The sequence below is a fragment of the Parasteatoda tepidariorum genome, chromosome 1, assembly GCF_982258835.1.
Source record: "Parasteatoda tepidariorum strain Cologne lab strain chromosome 1, Ptep-v5.0, whole genome shotgun sequence".
Taxonomy (NCBI): Eukaryota; Metazoa; Arthropoda; class Arachnida; order Araneae; family Theridiidae; genus Parasteatoda; species Parasteatoda tepidariorum.
In genome coordinates this window covers 79,243,877-79,264,093 of record NC_141755.1, presented here as the reverse complement: position 1 = coordinate 79,264,093, position 20,217 = coordinate 79,243,877, and the positions used below count along the sequence as shown (strand labels likewise).

At 29.1% G+C, this 20,217-nt stretch overlaps 1 protein-coding gene and 1 long non-coding RNA gene across 2 annotated transcripts in view; one reads left to right on the top strand and one right to left on the bottom strand.

The window, feature by feature from the left end:
* Positions 1-20,217, top strand: part of LOC107441771 (protein tiptop) — a 409,272-nt gene that overhangs the window by 180,298 nt on the left and 208,757 nt on the right. The window lies entirely within an intron of this gene.
* Positions 9,085-17,488, bottom strand: LOC122270437 (uncharacterized). Its single transcript, XR_006225796.3, has 2 exons — positions 17,345-17,488; positions 9,085-9,562 (listed from the first exon to the last, which is right to left on the bottom strand). It is a non-coding gene; the product is annotated as an uncharacterized LOC122270437 (long non-coding RNA).

Here is a 20,217-nt window from a genome sequence, read left to right as displayed (position 1 = left end):
ATACTCATTTCCGAATCTTTTGTGATCCTCGATCCATCATATCCCATCACTTCATATCAAAAACTCCCGGCCTCACCATAACCCATTCCGAAAGAGGATACGTGTCCAGCATATAAATATTATTCCAACTCAATTTTTTCCCTTTTTCTTCAACACTTTTTCCCCATGATATCAAGTCATCTGGCTTCAATAGCGTGATGCTATAGTGCCGATTCTCTTGGTCATCATAAAGCTTTAAAAAATTTGCCGTTTACAGCTTAAAGCTGTAATTTTTTTTTAAAAAAACTTTGAAGGATAGAAGAATGTATTATGTTGTGAAAAAATATTTGCTCATTTTTATAAAAGTGAAATAAATGGTGTTGTTCTAAAACTTTAGATAAACAAAAAAAAGAGGGAGAGAGAGGGGGGAAGAGCTCTGGAAAAAAAAGCACTACGTAGATTTAACAACAAATTCTGGCCACAGAGACCGAGTTCAATCGAATTATCAGGGTGCGTAGCGTTTTTGAAAAGTGCTTAAAGGTGCTTATTTTTTATTTATGTTTTTTAAAAGCCCTTAAAGGTGCTTTTTTTATTTGGTGTTTGTAAAAAGTGCTGAATTTTTTAGCTTTTAAAAAGAGATTTTTTTCTTTGCCGTATCGATTGTCTTTCTAAATTACGAAAAATTCATGATTTTTATAATTTTCCCTGCAATGTTTATCAGAAACTAATTATCTTATCATGATTAAGTAAAATTCGTTTTTGAATTTTATTGATTTTATGCTTATAAATTAAGAACTTTAAACGATAGAAAAAAATAATTTTTGTTACTATGCAGATCATAGTTGTGATTTTTTTTCTGGAAAGTGATTAAAAATATTTTTTGAGTGCTTAAAAAGTACTTAAAAGGTGCTTATTTTTTCTTAAAAAATCTGGGTACGCACCCTGATCATATAGTTATTGGAATGCAATTAAATATTTTTTTATTATTGTACAAGGATTAGTTTATAGTCATGGTTTTTCACTTTATACTCTATAACTAAATAATTAGAGGAGCGAAATATTATGTAAATAAACCTAAAAAACTGAAGCTATATAAGTGAACTGAAGATATTATCTGATAGAAAAATTCATTAGCTTCAAAAATATATAAATAGGAAATAACAGTCGGCATATTTCAAGCGCTCAAAAACAGGCTTCCATTTTCGAGATTTGCCAGAGGTAAATGAAAAGAACCAAAAGGGATTTGAAAAAATGATATTTCAAATCACTTTTGTTTCTTCTCTTTCTTGCCTGGCAAATCTTGAAAACGTTTTTGAGCTCTTGAAACCTATCGAATGTTATTTTCTATTTATATATTTTTGAAGCTAATGAAGTCAAATAACTGGCCTTGCATCAGAATTGTTCTGAGTTCGAATCCCGGGCAAAGCATGGATGTTCTTTCCTTCTCTATACTACCTGTCCTTACTGTGGGAGCAACGTTGGCCCACCTAATATGGTGCCCCTGAAAGAGTGGTCAACAAATCTGCCCTTCAGATGTTTGTATGACGGAAGGTCATTCTCCAGGTGGGCATTGGAGAAAAAAAATTATTCACAGAACTTACAAAGTTATTTGTTGATGTTTAAATAAAGTTATCTGAAAAATATTTTTTTTTTAAATATTTGTTTTGAAAAGAATTTTTTTTATCTAAAATCTCTATTGTTTAATCAGTTTAGAATTAAATTAACAACAAAATCGCACTTTTTTATCTCCATTTTTTCATCATATTTCATTACCACGTTCAAAAAGCCTTTATTGCTCAACAGAAGTTCCTTTTCACGGAAAAATTCCCTACGTAGGTGGGGAAAAAACATACGTTCCCTTTGTTTCCTACTTTTTTTTCCCTTTTACTGAAAGCGAGAAACCCTTTTTTGCCATTCTTTGGCCGATGGACACTAGAGTCCTCTTTGACAATAAAGATGCGGAAATGGAAGCATTAGGGAGCGAGCAGAGATTTCTTCTTCCACCCCCGCTCACCCCATGTGACCGTTTCGAGCATTACCGATGAACTCTTGTCCCCCCACCCCCCCTGCTGTTGGATTCTCTTTTTTGATAGATATCGGGACTTCTCCTCATCAGTCCGGAAAAGGATGAAAGGGGTGAGGGGGAGAAGGGATGGTAAAGTTTTGGCTATTTCTATCTCCCCCCATCCAGCTTACCACCTTTTTCTTTTGCTTCTTTGTGAAAAGTAACAAAAAGGTTACCGTTAGAGAATAATGATCATGAAATTTCGCCAAAGTTAACCTTTAATTTTTTTTTACTTCAAAAAAAAAAAAAAAAAAAAAAAAAAAAAAAAAAAAACTTATGAAGAAATTTTAAATTGTAGGAATGGAGAATTTCTTAATTAATGAAATTTGTTTTCGAAAATGTGTTCTTAACGAAATTTATTTTTGAAAATGTGTTCTTAATGAAATTTATTTTTGAAAATGTGTTCTTAATGAAATTTATTTTTGAAAATGCGTTCTTAATGAAATTTATTTTTGAAAATGTGTTCTTAATGAAATTTATTTTCGAAAATGTTTAAGGATATTTGCAAAACATTCTTTTATTTTTTTTCTCTCTCTCTCTCATTTTTTTTTTTTTTAAATAATTGATATTTTTAAGTTAATAAGAAAATTAAATTTTTAAATTTGAAATTTTATTCTCTTGTATGCATTGCGATTTTCATAGTAACTTTCAACTCATAAAATTAATGTGCATGCAAGTTTAGTAAAATAAGAAGAATAAAAATAAATTTGTGAAAATACAAAATTTGATTACAACTCAACGAGAAACCAAAAAAAAAAATTCAGTAATCTCATTTTCCCTCCCAAACCACAGAAGTGATGTATTGAATATTTTATGGCGCCTATGGAGTAGCTTCTAACGATTTTCATGAAAAATATATGAAGTTATGTATGAAAAATTTCATTAAATTATTAAGTGATATAGGAAATTTTTTACGAAAAATAAATAAGAATTTATTCACGAAATTAATTAAGGAATATGATGCTATGAAATTCATAATTAAAAATATTAAGTTTGTTATAAAAGTATTCACGAAATTAATGAAGCTATATGTGAAACTCTTAAATAAAATTATGAAGTTTAATATGAAATATTCACGAAACTAATGAATAGGTGTATGAAATTTTTAATTAATTTTAGGAAATTATTCTTAAAGCTTATTCTGGCATTAAATAACTAATTAGTAAGTGTCACTTTATTTATAACTTGTCTCTTTATAATCAATCAATTATATATCTCTTTATAATCAATCAAAAGAAATTTGAGAGCAAAACATTTTCTATGCAAAGATTATAAATTTTAAACCATCATAGTTTTTAATCGTCATTTTGATTCTATTATTTCTGTTGAGCTCTATAAATATTGTATTACACTTCATATTAATTTGTGAGTATAATTACTAATATTGGAATTACTACAATCTCTATTTCGGGCTTTTATCAAAAACTAAAGAAGTTAATATGCAAAATTTTGTTTTGCCCTTTTTAAAAATTTAAATATTTTTTTAAGGGGTTACATTTTGTGTAACAAATTACCGTTTTAGATATATTGAATTCCAACCAATAAAATATCATTGTCTCTCAAATTAAATGTAATACATTACGTTATTAGTAATATTCAAGACCATTTTTTTAAAAAAAAACAAACATTATTTTACACATTTCTGTAATGATAATTTCGTATTCACTGATTATTTATTGCCTATTATCATGTGGTATTAAAATTTTCTCTGAAATCTTTTATCTGAAATGACTCCGCCAAATATTATATTTTTGTCGCCAAGTTGGCAACCTGATGGGGGTCTCAGTCTCATTTTACCGTTGAGATTGATCTGCTGTCATCTCCAAGCCAAAGGCTAGATTTGACTCACCCTTTCCCTTGTCTAGCAATACATAGTTTCAAAGTAAATGGCGTGTGTATACGTTGAAGAGGACCGACTATCGGTTTTCTTTTATAGCTCCTGAATCGGGATAAACCGGATTTTTACAGCTCCATCTCCTCTTTTTATCTTTTCTCTCTCTCCTCCTTGACCTCCACCTTTTCTTCTCCTCCGTGATACTCGCCAACTCAGTTTGCACAATCATTTTTTCCCCGTGGCATTTATTTTCTTTAAAAAAAATACGCCAAAAAGTAGTGCTGTACTTCGTAGTTAGGAGATGGATTTTTGCGCAGAATGTGTACAAGTACAATTCTCTGGAATTGAAGAATATGTATTTTAGAAAAAACAATGTTCTTAAATTCCATTCTTGACGCTAGATAACAATAAAATATTATTTTTTATTTATTTATTTTTAAGTTTGCCGCTTTAATTTGTTAAATGTGCGTGGAAAATTTAAAAACTCATGTTCTGTTAAACCATATACGTAATTTTGCCATTTTTCTCGTATGTGGATGTGAATAACGAAAAAAGCACTGGAAATAAATGTACAAGAAAATATGGGCCGGAAAATAGCGCAATTTTAATTTCTATTTAATGACCAATTCGATTCTGTCCTTTGAGACAATATTTAATGTAATTAATATTTATTCGAATGCAAACTATTACTTAGTTTGTTTAAAATATAATTAACGTACATAAATTAATTTGAAGTTCATGAAGTTTTAATTATTATATATTTTTTTAATGGTACATCGCTAATAAATAGCGTTATTTAATGAATCAACTAACAATAGTCTCTCTAAAAATTAATCTTGTCATCTGCTAATATTAACAAAAATTTCGAAATGTTTCACTTAATACAATTTTTAAAAAAAATGTCTTGTTGAAGAAGCATTAGTTGTATACGATTATAACATTATAATACAAAAAATGTAGTTATTGAAATTTAGAACGATTTTGGAACTAATAGAGAATTCTAATAATTTTGTTAAATAATATGATGTGGGAAAAGTTCCTTTCCATAAGCTTATAATAATTCCTTGTCAATAAATTAATTCATTAAAAATAGCTAATAAAACATTCAAACAAATATAACATATAACAGTTAAAGAGGTGTTTTTTACCGAGAGGTGTTTTTTTCTATTTCCTGTTTACTGTACTAATATACTATTATTCCTGCATCTATCAATTAATTATAGAAGTATTTAGAAAATAATTTAGCCAAAATTTATTGCATTAGAAAATTATCAGAAATTATTTTGTATAGTTTTATTCTAGGCCGAGACCTAAAGAAACCAATTAGAAATTGGAGAATTATGTTTAGATGTGTAAATATTTTGATTAACTTACATAAAGCTGTATAGATATTTTGATTAACTTACATAAAGCTGTTTAAATATTTTGATTAACTTATATAAAACTGTATAGATATTTTGATGAACTTTAATAAAGCTGTATAAATATTTTCATTAACTTATATAAAGCTGTATCATGCGAATAACCCATGTTTACTAAGTATTAATATTTAGTAAACCCTCGCGCCACTTTATTGTTTTAATTATTTGTGATTTGGCTAATTTGAAATTATTTACATGAACAAAAAAAGGTAAAAGTCATCGATTTATATTTCTATTATTTTTATTGTTTAATTACGCACAGTAATCGTTTAAGTTTTTAACAAATGTCATTTATTTTGTCAGTTTTATAATCTCAAAGCAATTGTCATATAATTAAAAAGAAATTTATAAATAGGAAAATTAATATAAATTGCTTATGAAATCAACAAACGTCACTTTAAATCTAAACCTTTCCTCTTAATTATTATTTTTTTAAAAAGAAATCATTTAATTGATATTTTATTTAATTGATCATTTAATTATTATTTTGAATATGCGCTAAGTCGCGACGCATATATCCGACGTACAGTAAATCACGACAAACATTTCATATCAGACTTCTTCTCGCTAACTATCAGTTACTGAAAAAAATCCGATATTATTAATAAAAAGAGCTCCTATTTAACTTATTTTCGAAGATACATAAAGTAATGCTTTTAAAAATTTTAATGCAATTTTTAACGAACACAATAGTTTCAGACCTGCAGGAATAAACAGCCAGTGGAATAAATTTTGTGGAAATCAAACATCATATTAGAACATACAGCAAGAAAGCAAAAAGCAGCAGCACTATTAACCCAAAAAGTGTTTCTCTTTCTTTGTTTTATGTTAATTGTGAATATTTTTTTATCATTATCTAATAAACTTCGATTGTAAAATTGTATGCATAACACGTAATAAGTGTGTAAAGCAAATTGTATATTTCATGTCGTGTTTCTATAATATAGTCTGGTTGTTATACTGAAAGATTTAAATAAGCTAACAATAAAAGAAATAGTAAAAGCTAATAATAAAAACTGTAGATTAATTAAGTTCATAAAATAATTATTCTTAATTGCATGATATCAAGCAGTTTAATTTTACACCTTTCAGTGTACGTTATTAATGCTTATTGATTCTTATAGCTGTTATTGATGCTGCTATATTTAGTTATTAAAAAAATTAAACACGTGATTGCAAATAAATACAAATTACCAGAAAACTCGATAATTTTGTCGTTTACTCGTGATTTATATCTTATTAAATTTATGATATCTCTCAGCATTTTTGAAACCAAATATTTGGTGTCATTAATTTTGATTATTTATTTACGCAAATGATCTTACAAATATGAATTTGATATTTCTACTCATAATAAATCCAATCATCCCTCCCGGATAAATTATTTGTGTACAGCAAAAAAAAAAAAAAAAAAAACTTTAATTATGTAATTTGATTTAACTACACTTCATCTCAAGTACTTGGTGGGGGGAAGAAAAAAAAAGAATTATGCGAAAATGCTTCTTTTTATGACATAGTACTCTTCAATACTGTTTTTAGATGCCCCTTTTTCAGTACCTGAAATATCTATTCTAGAACAATTCTAAACTCTAAGATTTTGACGTTTATTCCTCCTTAAATTAATGCCCACTAATTATCGTCGTTTTCCCGCGAGCGCTACTAATTATCAAATTATTCTATTTTCCGTAATTGGGAAAGTCTGGAATTAAAGAACTCTTGGGTGGTGTAAAAAACTGGAATGAGGAAGAAAAAAAACAGGGAAAAGGGAGAAAAAATTAGAAAATCGAGTACTGCAATAACAACGAATGAAATAAATGTTGATTCGAAATTTTTTTTCCTTAACGGAAAGCTTTTCCAGTACTTCTGTAATTTTTTATTCCAGTTTTTTTTTCTTTAAGTCGTTCTTTTAAAGAATTACGATTGATTGTCGGAATTCCTATGACTGCGAAGTGACGGGTTTTAAGCGTTCGTATCAATCTGCGAAAGAATTCGAACAAAAAACTGCAAATAAATCAGAAATAAGAAAACAAAAAAAAAAATTCTCAAATTTTTTTTTCTCATCAAAGAATGATGCTTTTGCTTTTCTTTAAATTCTCGCTCCCCTTTTTTTATTCGTGTATGCATCACAAGATTTGCAACCCATTTTAATTTTTATTTTTGTCCAAATAAACGAAATAAAAAAGCGTTTAATTGTTATCGGGAAATATACATGTTTTTTGATTGGTCATCTTGATTATTGAAGGCGATTTTTTTTTTCCTTCTAAAAAATTCATTTTCTTTTTACTGCATTGTTTGAAAGCGTGGCCTCTGATAAATTTATTACTTAATATTTAAGGTAAATTACTTAATATTTAATGTTTTTTTTTTCTTGTAGAGCAACTTTCATTTTAGTAATTGAAAACATTGAACTGTGACGTAATTGAAAACAAAATCAGATTTTTCTTTTTTGCAATTTTTGAAAAAACAATTTTGTAATGTAAAAAAAGCAAAATATTTTCTAAAAAAAATCATAATTTTGAGGGTTACTAATCTACAACGATCGATATTTACGCATGCAAATCAGCACATGCAAATTCAGCATACTACTGCACATATGAATCGTAAGACAGGGCTCACACTCAGGGCCTAAGACAGGATTGCCTAACCTTTATACACCTTCGCAATTGTACCACCCATTGCCTTTATTCTAATGATAATCGAAAAATCGCTTTTTTTTTTTTTTTTTTTAATTTGGTGGCTCAGGGGTTAAAGCGCTCGCCTTCCAATGAGGACAACCGAGTTCGAATCCAGCGGTGTTCGATTCGAATTCCACACCCGACTCACATTGACCACAGTACTGACGTAATATATCCTCAGTGGTAGACGGTTCATGGGGTAGAGCTCCTTTGCAGGCAGGCCAACCGTGGGAGGTTTTCCTGTTTTTTCTTTCCATGTAACGCAAATGCGAGTTAGTTCCATCAAAAAGTCCTTCACGAAGGCTAGTTTCTCTCAAAACTTGATCCAGGAGTTCTCTTGTCTTTGGTTCGGGTTCAAAATTACAAAGCAACAGAGTTTTGAGCATTAGTAGTCATAAACTCAAAATTGGGTCAGCTGTTCAATGACGGTTATCGAATACTTTTTACGATTTATATGATTAAAATACGAATTTAATGTTAAAAATAAGAAAAGAAAGAAAGAAAAATAAAAATACGATTAACCCTTATTTTTTAGCGCGTATGATAATAAATAGCTAACTATATTAATTGCTAAAAACCATTTGATAAAAAAATAAATGATATAAAAATTCGAAAAGAATACTGAATAAAAAAAGTGAACTTATTTATGAATACATAATTGCTTACATTTATAATTATCAAACCTTACTTGTTAGTGTATATGACACAAAAATAAATTATTTACTACAATAATAGCATGGGGGAAAAAACATTATATAGCAGGGAGAGAAATATGCATATTTATGATTACATAATTGCATAAATTTATAACCAACAACATATATTTTATTTGCAGTTTTTTATGCTAAATTCGAGGATAAAAGATGAAGACAAAGATTGCTAGTTGTAAGAAACATAAAATCGTATTTAGTTCCTTCTTTATTTTTTTAAACGGCTTTTTGTGATTGTTTATATTTTTTATGATATTTTCACTAAAAAATCTTAAACATTTTATGAAAGATGCTAAAGTTAAGTGCATTCTTTCAAGTTAAATTTTTCGTTACTTATTTATAAGTTGCATAATTAATAAAATAATAGATATCATAAGAAGAAAAAAATAATAAAAAACTATTTCATAATATCCATTTTTATTAAATCTACAAACGTAAACTTTTATCATTCATGTTTCGTTTTATCAGTTAAAATTTTATGGAAATCATAAACGATTCCTTGTATGAATCGAAAATATCATTCTTATTCCGTCTTTAGTTTTTAAAAAATAAAAAATCTTAACTATTTCCAAAATAGCGTATTTCCTCCGCGGGAAATTTTTTTTAAAAAATGATGCAAAAGCGGTAAAAATCTCATTTTTCTTCAAAACAAAAACAATAAGAAGCACTTATGATACAACCCCCGTTGCATGAAATAGATGAAAAAGAAAAATGTGTTCTTCACTTGGTTTGCGTGAGGAAAAGCATTTCCCGCCAATTGCTCTCTCACGTGATGGTTTGGGAGCCCTTCGATTGGTTCGGCCGTCATTTCAGCAAAGGATTAAATAAAACGCGTTGGAAGATGCTGAATTTTCAAGATGGAGATTCCTCAGAATTACCTGGAAAAAAATAAATAAAACTAAAAACTATAATATAAAAAAAGGAAATCAGACAGAGGTGGAAAATAAATAATTAATTTTGGAAGCAATAAATGGGGTGCACTACTCCAATTATGAGACCAGGCTTATAAAAATGTTTTCTGAGAAGTGTATTTTATGTAAATGTTGTAAATAAAGGAAGTGTAAATGACGGTTTTTTCTTCTTTCGGTGTGTTTTATCCGTGTTAATGTACCTTTATTTATACGAATATATTGATGCATATTTTATATCTAACCTTAAAGATTTTGAAACAGTGGCGTGAAGAGGTGTCCGAATGTTGGGGTCAAACGCCTCTTCTAAATGCCCCCCCCCTCCCTATCAAAAAGAGATGTGTAATCGCTGGAGGGGGCAATAATAATGACGAAAACGCCATTCGACTGAAGTAAAAATAAATAAATAACTTAGAATAATATGTATTTATGAAAATTTAAATTCATAGTTTAAATTAAATTCTTTTTTTATGTAAATGTAAGCAGAAATTATTTTTCGATAAAAAAAAAAAAATTAAAAAAAAAAAATTATTTAGTAACTAATAGTAATTTCCAAAAAACTAGTCTTTAACTTTTTTTCTTTAAATGCAAAAACTATGCATTTAAATTTTGTGGATGATTTTTCTTTTCAGTAATTGTATTGCCTAAACTTTTACTATTAAATTTGTTATGAAATCTTTTTATCCTTTCCGTATTTTCCTTGCGAAAACTTAGGAAATTAATTATTCTTAAGAAAAATGGAAGTAATAGAAATATTTGTGTCCTTAGTTTTCGATTTGATGCCTTTTTCGACATGATGTCTGTGGCAGTTGCCCGTCCTGGGTCCCTCTCTAACATGTCTTTTAACATGTCATCCACTGCAAGTGGTAATCATTGCTATCTTTGGCTTAAATTTTCATTAACTTATCGACTCTTTTCAAATTTAAAGCATTTCATTTCAATCCTCCATGCGATTCTCTATTTAAATATATTAACTTTTTATTTTCCAGTGGTCTGGTACTCTAATTATCAGTATCTTTAAATTTTTTGACGCTCCTAGGTATAGGCTATCGCTATGTTAAAATTAGTATTTTGTAAACTCTGACTTTGGACACTCAAATTTTTATCTTAGCGTTTTTATTTCTATCTAAATTTTTTATATGTTGTTCCCCCAAATGTTTTCAATTGTCCGCCACCCTGTTTTTAATTTTTCATCCATTCTTTGACTTTATATTAAATTTCAAAGAGACATCACTTTCCCATGTTAATGGTGTTCTATTCGCCATAACAAAATGTAAACAATTTCTATGATCACAAACACAGTTAAGTGCTTTAAATCACACCATATTCATAATTCTTTAATCAATTAAATTTATAATCGACATTATTCATTTTAATAGCTTTTCCTATTCCATGCTGTTTTTAAGTTAATACCAGAGTCATTGTTTACAAACCTTTATTAAATTGATTCGATCATACATTTGTTGTCTTAGTTCATTTTTATTTCTTTTTACATAGATTAGGGCCATTTTATTTATCTTTAAGTGTTTTTTTTTAATTATGTATCATTATATTATTGTCAAAATTGTCTCCGAGTGCTTTATTTTGATTTTTCTTTGCATTTTTACAATGTTTTTTCTCAAATAACAAAGCTCAAGTTAGATTTACATACTCATTTATAGCTTAAGGTCATTTAGCAATATTTTGCATCAGCCTACCAGAAGTTTTTGGATACTACCAACCAATGGAATACCCAGGTCAACTCATCAACAGTAGTACTTATTTATACTTCGGTTTGTTTACTCTCACCATTTTTAAGCACTTAGAAATTGTTTGTTAACATAGCGATGGCCTATCCTCCCTTTATTAGTATTGATATAACTTTATTGATATAACTTTTATTGATATAACTTTTACCGGCCTAGTGCCAGTTGTTATCTACTGTTTTTTCTTATCTTTTTAGCACTAAATTTGATAAATAGTTAACTGTCTTAAATTATCACATATGTTTCTAGTTAAATTTTCATTAGGCAACTTTTAGTACTTGTATGCCATCGCCAGTGTATCCATTAATGACTGATCATTCTGCTTCAACCAATTAAGTTTCCTCACTCTGCCTAGAGCCGCCTTCATTGTTTCCTGCATTCTATCAGGTCTTCAGCACATCTAATACGCATTTATCCTCCCACACCTCCTTTCTCTGGCGGTGACATACCTTATCAATGGAGCATCGGTTCTCAATTAACTTCTATTCTGGGTTTTCTCAGGGGCCAGGCTTTGACTCACCATTGCCACTCTTTTTAATTTGTATTTTTACATTAACTAACGTTTTTAAAGAGCTCTATTTACCCTTTCTGCTTACATATTGACTACCTTCTTTCATGGCTAATTCACAAGTTACAGATAATTTTCAAAATCCTGCAAGGTCAGCAAGATCCCAACGCAGAGTTACACAAAACTTTCAAAGAGTTGACAATAATATTTCACTCACAGAAACTCCTTCCAGATCAAAAAATTCTCATAGAAAAGATAATAAAACCATACAAGATCCTGATTCTAATACATCACCTTCAGTAATCGTTGATCTCACTTCTGTCTATGAACATACTTCTCCGATAACCAACGACTGCATCATCAGTGATACTCCAACTTCTACCAACAAAAATACCTCCATCATGTCACAGACTAAAGCGGATATAGAACGCCTTCTTCATATAATAGAGAAAAACATCAACTACAGCAATCATAAGAAAATATTCCTTCCGCAAGAACCACGATCTGCTTGTATCAACGCAATTCAACAAATAAGGAAGATAATTTCGGAACAAGAAACTCATGACTTGATAAATTCTAGAAACTCCCAAACATCTTTGGACAAGAAAATTGACTATATGCGAATAAAACTTGATGACTTTTCATTAAATGTTCACTCCTCAAACCCACTAAATCAAATTGAAGAGAATCTAAAGACCATCAACGCAAGACTCGAAAAATTAGAAAATACCACCTCTATCAATGTTGATGTTCCACGAGTAATAATACCACCAAAACCAATAATAGTAAAACCACAAGAAGACTGCTCCACAACTGATATTGTGGAAAGGCTGATTCAGGAAGAACCTAAACTGCCCGTGAAAAATGTCTATAGAAGCAGCAAGATACTAGAACTAAAGTTTCATAACAATCAACATAAGGAAACGGTCCTCTCAACCTTGCAAAAGACAGGTATCCAATATCACGACAAAGACGTAAAGTTGTTCTCTCTAATTCTTCTTAACACACCTGTCACATTCACAGAAACTGAGATTATTAACTTGATTAAAATCAATGGCAATTTCAACCCTGCCTATGATATCATCAAACTGACCAAAGAAATCCCACATAAAAGAGATAATTCTAAGAGACACGTCATCATAAGAGTCAACAGAAAACTCTCCATCAAGCTTTTGAATCTTAATTATTTCTACGCTGGTCTACAACGTTGCACAATTAAAAAAAGACTGGTTTTATTAAGGTGCAGAAAATGCCAGACAATAGGTCATCACCAAAACACATGTATTGAGTCATACTGTTATCGTGAGAAATGCGGATACAAAGGTCATAATATCGAAAATTGCACAGAAAAAGAAGAATTCTGCATAAACTGTCACTCATCCAACCAAGACTCCAATTTAAATCTGGACTGTAATCACAGAGCCTCCTCACCTTCCTGTCCAACTTACTTGCACGATCTAAAAGAGCTACGTCAACCCAATCAAGCCTATACACATCCCTACTAAAAAGACATACATTTATATATATATTTGTTTATTAAGATTTCTCTATATCTAGTAATACTTTCATCTCTATTAGTCTTTTTTAACGCTATATTTTTTTTTCTCTTTCTTTCTTATTAATTTATTTTATTCATTTCTTTTTACTAATTTCTCATTTCACATGTATATTTTTTTGGTCTTATTTCTTCTTAAATTCCACACATTCAGTAAAAAAAAAATATATATACATATTTTTTTTAAATATCATGTTATGTAGGCTGGAGTGGAGCTGGATTAGTGGCCAAGTCTTGGGCTATATGGTTAAGGGTTTTTCATAACCTAGGTACATGCCCAGGGCCTGGAGGAAAGAAAAAAAAAGAAGAAAAAAAAGTCACAAATCCTATTTTTTATTTTTCAGTAATATAATAACATATTTCCACATTAGATAAAAAGTCAGCAATAATGTACTTTATAAAAATCATTATAAAAATAAAATTGCAGCAGTTTCATAAAAAATTTTTTTTAAAAATTAAAAATCGTTTTTAACATCTTGTTTGAGATACATCGAATTTCGAAATAATTTTATCGTCTGATGTTTTGAAAAATGAAAAAAAAATCTGGAATTCAAAATTGTCTTATTTTTTTTCATAAATGTTATTCTATATTATAATTATTTCTTACCATTTCTTTCTCCTTTCTCTCATTGGTTGATTCAGTAATTTTTATTTCCACTTTCTTTCTCTTAGTGTAAATATTCCTTGATTTAATAATTTTATTTTTTTGTGCATTTCTTATTCATTAGTTTAAAAAATAATTCGGTTAGTTTTGCGTTTCGTTTTCATTCTCATTATTTAGTTCATTTGACAATTCTGATCTTGCTTTCTTTTACACAGTTCATTGGCTAACTTGATAATTTTTAAAATTTGATGCTTTTTCTTTTCCGGTTGATTTAATAATTTACTAATTTTTATGTTACATTTTTTCTCAAAGTACATTGGTTGATTCAATAATTTACTAGTTTTGTTACTTTAAGCAACCCAAGTTATTCCATTACCGATTCTTATATTCATGCATATGAATTTTTCTTACGACTTTTTTTTCCTTCCTTGAGCAGATGTTCCAAAAAAAAAAATTTACAATAGTCAGACTGTGAAGAAAGGACAAATAATAGTATGTTTCTGACAGAAGATATTACAAAAAATTCGAATAAAAAATCGTTTGGGTTTGTGGGAGGATTATGAAACTTCAAAGTTCATTCAGGACTGGGAATTGGAAGAATGCTAATATTTCAGACCAATACATTTGATTGAATATAGCTACTACTGCCTATGTTCATATCCTTATAATCGCAAACCCAGGCCGCTCCGAGCCATTTACATTTCTACGAGAAGTTAATCTTAAGAGGAATAATCATTCTTTTTTTTTTTTTTTTTTTTTTTTTTTTTGAAATAGAAGCTTAGACGATAATGCTTTACAAAACCATATCATATATATAATTTTTTTTTTTACCTAACTTGAAGAATGAAATAGACTCTAACAAATATCACTTTACTTGTCTTCGCTTCCATTAATTACGGATTATTTTGTAAAATATTCCCCATACACAAAATTAGAGATTTTCGATTTTGTTGAACCATAATGTTCAAATTTGTTGCCATCTTAGGAAGATAAACTATGTTATGAAATTTTTTTTCTTTTTAAATTTTATGAAATTATACTGTTATTCAACTTGAATTAAAACAAAGACAACTTACAGTTGCAGGAAATTTGAATGGTATTACAGTTTAAAGCATTATTCGATATTACTGTTTGACTTTGAACCGATTTTTTGTGAGACTGTATTTCACTTTAAATGAATAATTTTAATTTACCCATAATTATGAATTGACCCATTCATTCCCAAATCACAATTATCACAATATAAATTAATGTCAATTTTATTTTTTAAAAGCTTTTTTCTGAGAAGTGTTTGAAGTTGGTAGAATTTAGAAACGATTTTCAAATTGCCGAAGAACTATTAAAATTTAATATTACATTTTTAGAAATTTTGCAGTGTTTAAACCATAATATCGTTCAAAATTATTGCAATCTTAATGGTTCCAAGTTGAACTGTATTATAATAGAATTAATTAAACCATGATACCATACTTCTACTGAAATAGAAGCATAATATAATTTTATACTTTATTATGGTTGCAGGAAATATACGTTTTATTATTTTTAAGGTACTGATATTACAGTTGAATGTTTTATCATTTAAAGCCTAATTTTGAAAAATTACTGCTTGAAAGTGATAGAAAGATTTTACCTTTAGCGCAGTTTTTTTATGCTGTATTTCATAACCATAAATTATTAAGAAGCTAAATATAATATTTTTCACTTATTTTGTTCTAAATTTAATCAAAATAATGAAACATGTATGAAAAATATGGTTAATAAAAATTCTTCGTCATAGGGTTAACAGGTTTTTCTGAGAGGTGTGTAGGATTGTAAGAATATGAAAAGTATTCTTCTGATTGTGTTTATAAAAATATTTTCTGAATATTTTAATTTCAATTTATGACGCAAAAATATTATTTATAAATCAAACTTAGAACTTTTTTTTTAATTTTGCTGAAAATCAGATTCGAATTGAATTTAAAATTTAAAAATGCAATATCGTTCGAACTCTCTTAAAACATGCTAAGATAAAATTCAAAAGAAGTGAATACTTATAACTAATTTTATTCAAATTTATCTCGAAAAAAAAATTCCTATTTGCTTATAGTGCACTTTTGGAACTGTCCCAAAGAGGGACGATAAACTTTGTGTTTCAGTTGGGATCATAATGGGACAGGATAATACCCGGATTCCAGAAATTGATTAATTTACTGCAAAAGGAATTTTCAGATTAGGAATTGAAAACAATTAACAGTCATAAAAAGAAAGAAAAAAAATCCGAAATGGAAAGTTAGTCCTAATAAAATGTTTAAAGTTCTGTTTTTTTTTTTCTTTTTCTTTTATTGATTTATTATAATAAAATCTGTCATATACTAGTTGAATGATGTGATGTACTAAAATATTTTATTTTATTTATAGGTAAGTCTGAAATCCTTTTCTATGTTAACAGAAGACGCAATGTAAGTAGATATTTTTAGATTTGAGTCTAAATTTGACTTTTTTTTTTAAATGCAAAAATTATTTACTGAAAAAAATATTTATTAAAAACCTTTTCAAGAATGAGAATTTCTTTTTTAAATACTCATTTGTTGCTTAATATTTAGATGCAATGCATCTTTATCTACATATAGTATATTGAGTTCATTGTTATAGAACATAGATTTTTAAAACTATTTTACCTGGTTTACTAATAATTTTTCGGCTATTCTAGTCATATGGATGTATAGTATAGATCTTAGCATAAAATATAAGTTAAAATTATAATGGAAGTCGAAATATGGGTTTTTCGCGTTCTCCAAGCTTATAGCAAAGGCGCCAACTATTACGATTTATCCATAATTGTTACGCTTCGTAGTCAAGATTACGATTTCACGGTTGAGTAATAAAAATTATGGCTTGTTTTCCCTCTCTTTTTTTTTTTAAAGATAGTTTTTTTCTCCTAAATTACGAAGAATTATTAAATTTTGCTGTTAGTAGCGAATATTCGAAAAAAAGTACTTTGTAACTTGTACTTTCTTAAAAGTACAACTTTTAAATGTTGCCTTTTTATTTAATGGCAAATTCATGATGCATTATTTTATTACTATTAGGTGTATAGAATTGAAAAACACCTTAAAATCGCGCTAATTTGGATTTTGTTGATGTTATACGTATTATTGTACTTACTACGTTATTTACTAGTTATCTTGTGATTACAGATAGTAAGTTTAAAAAGTTGACATTCTGTTACACGACGAAATTTTGGATCGAGACCCTCAACATAGCCGTGATAAAATATAATAGTCATGTGACTTTTTCATTTTGTGACGCAGAAAGTTTTACCCTTAACCAACTTTTTAGACCAAATAAAAATATTTACCTCCATCTTGTCCAACATCCAACGAAACCACTTTCCATATCTCGATAGTGTATTTTCTTCCTGACGCACGGAGAAGCAGAACTCATTACGAAGTTACTATGTCTCAGATACAAACATTGAGGCAAATGTTTACATTGAAAACGAAACAGTTCGGAGGCTCCGCCCATCGCACGTTGTCTATTGTTTTATAGAATTTTTTTTAATACTTAGTTTATTAAGTTCATCTTTATCGTTATCAAAGCGAAACTATAACGGTTTTTCGTATAGAATAAAGCGTTGATCTACTTACAGTTTTTTTACAAAATTATTTAAAAATATTGTTTTAATTGATGTTGTGCAGCTGTTTTTAAGTATCATATTGATTAGAGATAATTATATATACATTCCCCGAATATATTAAGACATTAATGCCAATATTAATTATTATTCTAATTACGTACTTCAAAAAATCGTTGCGAGATAATAATTCACTTATCTCTTAAAGAAGCAATTCCAATTAATATATCGATTAAAGCAGGTCTTCTATGTCGCCAAATGACTATTAAAAGCAACAGTGGGTACAGGGGCAAATTTTTTTTTTTCGCCAACAAAAAATCCTTACGCATATTAGCTTCATTTGTTAGAATATCGCTTAACATACTTTAGCTTAGCGAAATTTTTTCCCTCTCCAAGCTCAAGTATTTTTTTTTTTTTTTATTCCCTCTCTTTTTTTTTTACCCTTTTAATGTTGATGTGCTCTAGACATTTCCGTTGCTTACAACAGAATAACTTTTTTTCTCATTTTTTTCTAACCTTTTCTCTTAAATAAAAAAAAAACTATCGAGTTAAATAGGAAAAGAAGCGTAACTAAAAAAAAAAAAAGTACAATTAGCAATAATAGTGCATACCTACGAGGCGCGGCCATTAGCGAAAGGTAGGGATTTTTTTTCCCTTTTTTTTTCACCGTTACGGTAGCGCCCTCAAAGTGCTGTGATAATAAAAAAACACAATTAATAATTTATGGTTAATTGCACATTCGGAAGCCTAGAGAGAAGTGGAAAAAAAAAACTCATTGTAAGTGTAGGAATGTATTTTGTTGCTTTTGTGAATATAATTTGTGTGGGGTGAGGCGCTGTGAAAAAATGAAATTAAACGAGGGAAAAAATTTAATGTTCAAAGAAAAGTGATGAAAAACTTAATGTTAAAACTAATGTGTGAGTGGGGACGGGATTTTTTTTTTCTTTCCTTTAAGTATAAATAACTTCTTAGCATTTTTTTTTTCTTCTTCTGCATTCTTTTCTGGGAGATTCAAAGTTAAGTGAAAAGTAAGATTATAAATTATAAGTCATCTGCTTCGGACATTCTGCGTGTAATAGGAAATTATATGGCGGTATTTTGTCCGCATTTAAGATATGCGTTTTTAGACTGTTCTTCAAATTATTTCTCTTTTCCTTACTTCGTGAAAGTTTTTTTTGGTTGTTTTTTTAATGAATTTAATGATATTTTCTTTGGATATTTCTGGTGTTTGGATAGTTCAAGCGTAATAATTAAATTCTTTATTTCCTTAGTAGTATAATATAATGTTTTTTTTCTGTGTAATTTATTTTTTCGCCATTTTTGGTATTCTTTTTTTTTTGCGATATAAAATCAAATGTACTAAATCTATGACAATGGTTAAAGCTGCACAATCTCTGTTTCATCGATTTGTTTATTATCTTGTGTATGCCGTGTTTTATTTTAAGAGTGAAAATTGTATGCATTAAATTTAAAGATTTTATCTACAGTAATAGATTTCAATCCTCTGAGCTCGGCAATTTTAAGTATAATAAAATGCTTCCTTTATTAGAATAATAGTCTCGCAGTGGACTGATCGTTAAGACACGGTTCCCAGCAGATCACCGAAGTCAAGCATCACTGGCTGCGGTCAGTGTGCGGGTGGGTGACCACTTGGTTCAGTCTGCGTAGGGACCGAAGGTGTGAGGTATTGGTCCTCGTTAAACTGTTCTACCGTAAAGTGCTCGACTTCGCGTGCAGGTCGTCGGACTACCAAAGCGGGGATGCCATCCCCTCTGCAGAGGATCGAAATTGTGATGGCATGTTTTCGGATCATCCTCAGGGATGTTTTACAGACCGTCACCAATAGCCCATTGTGCAGCTCTAGTGCGATGTAAATGAACTACAACAACAACTACTACTTATTAGAAAAATAGAAGATTTTTTTTCTGTATAATTTCTAGTTATTGTTTACCATTCTTTTATCTGTGACATAATATCAAATGTAATTAATCAATAATTGTGGTTGGAGTACCAATTTAGTTACCAAATTTTGTTGCACCGTTTTGTTTATCTTGTATAAGTTTTTGAATTTGCTGTGCACTCAGAGCAAATTCAGAATCAAATTACGGTAAAAAGTATCGGCATTCTGAGTGCCAGTACATCTATTTTTACCGGTACAATGTTACGGAACAAAAAATCTGATATACCGTAACTTTTACAGTAATAATTACCGTAAAATCACTCTAATTAAAGAAATATTATGATAACATTTATGGCTTGCTATAGGGTGCGTAGCGTTTGTAAAAAGTGCTTAAAGGTGCTTATTTTCGATTTTCGTTTTTTAAAAGCCCTTAAAGGTGCTTTTTTCATTGGGTGTTTTCAAAAAGTGCTTAATTTACGCTTTTTCAAAATGAGATTTTTCCTTTACTGTGTTGATTTTCCCTTCGAATTATGCAAAAAGACACAGTTCATGTCGTTCCTTTCAACGTTTTCACAATTGATTCAATCCCACTCTATTTCGGCGTATTGTCAGTCTGTAGCGTATGAAAACGCCATTCGTTTTACATGATTTAAAATTTCATGATTTTTGACAATTGTCAAAAACAATGCCAAAAGGT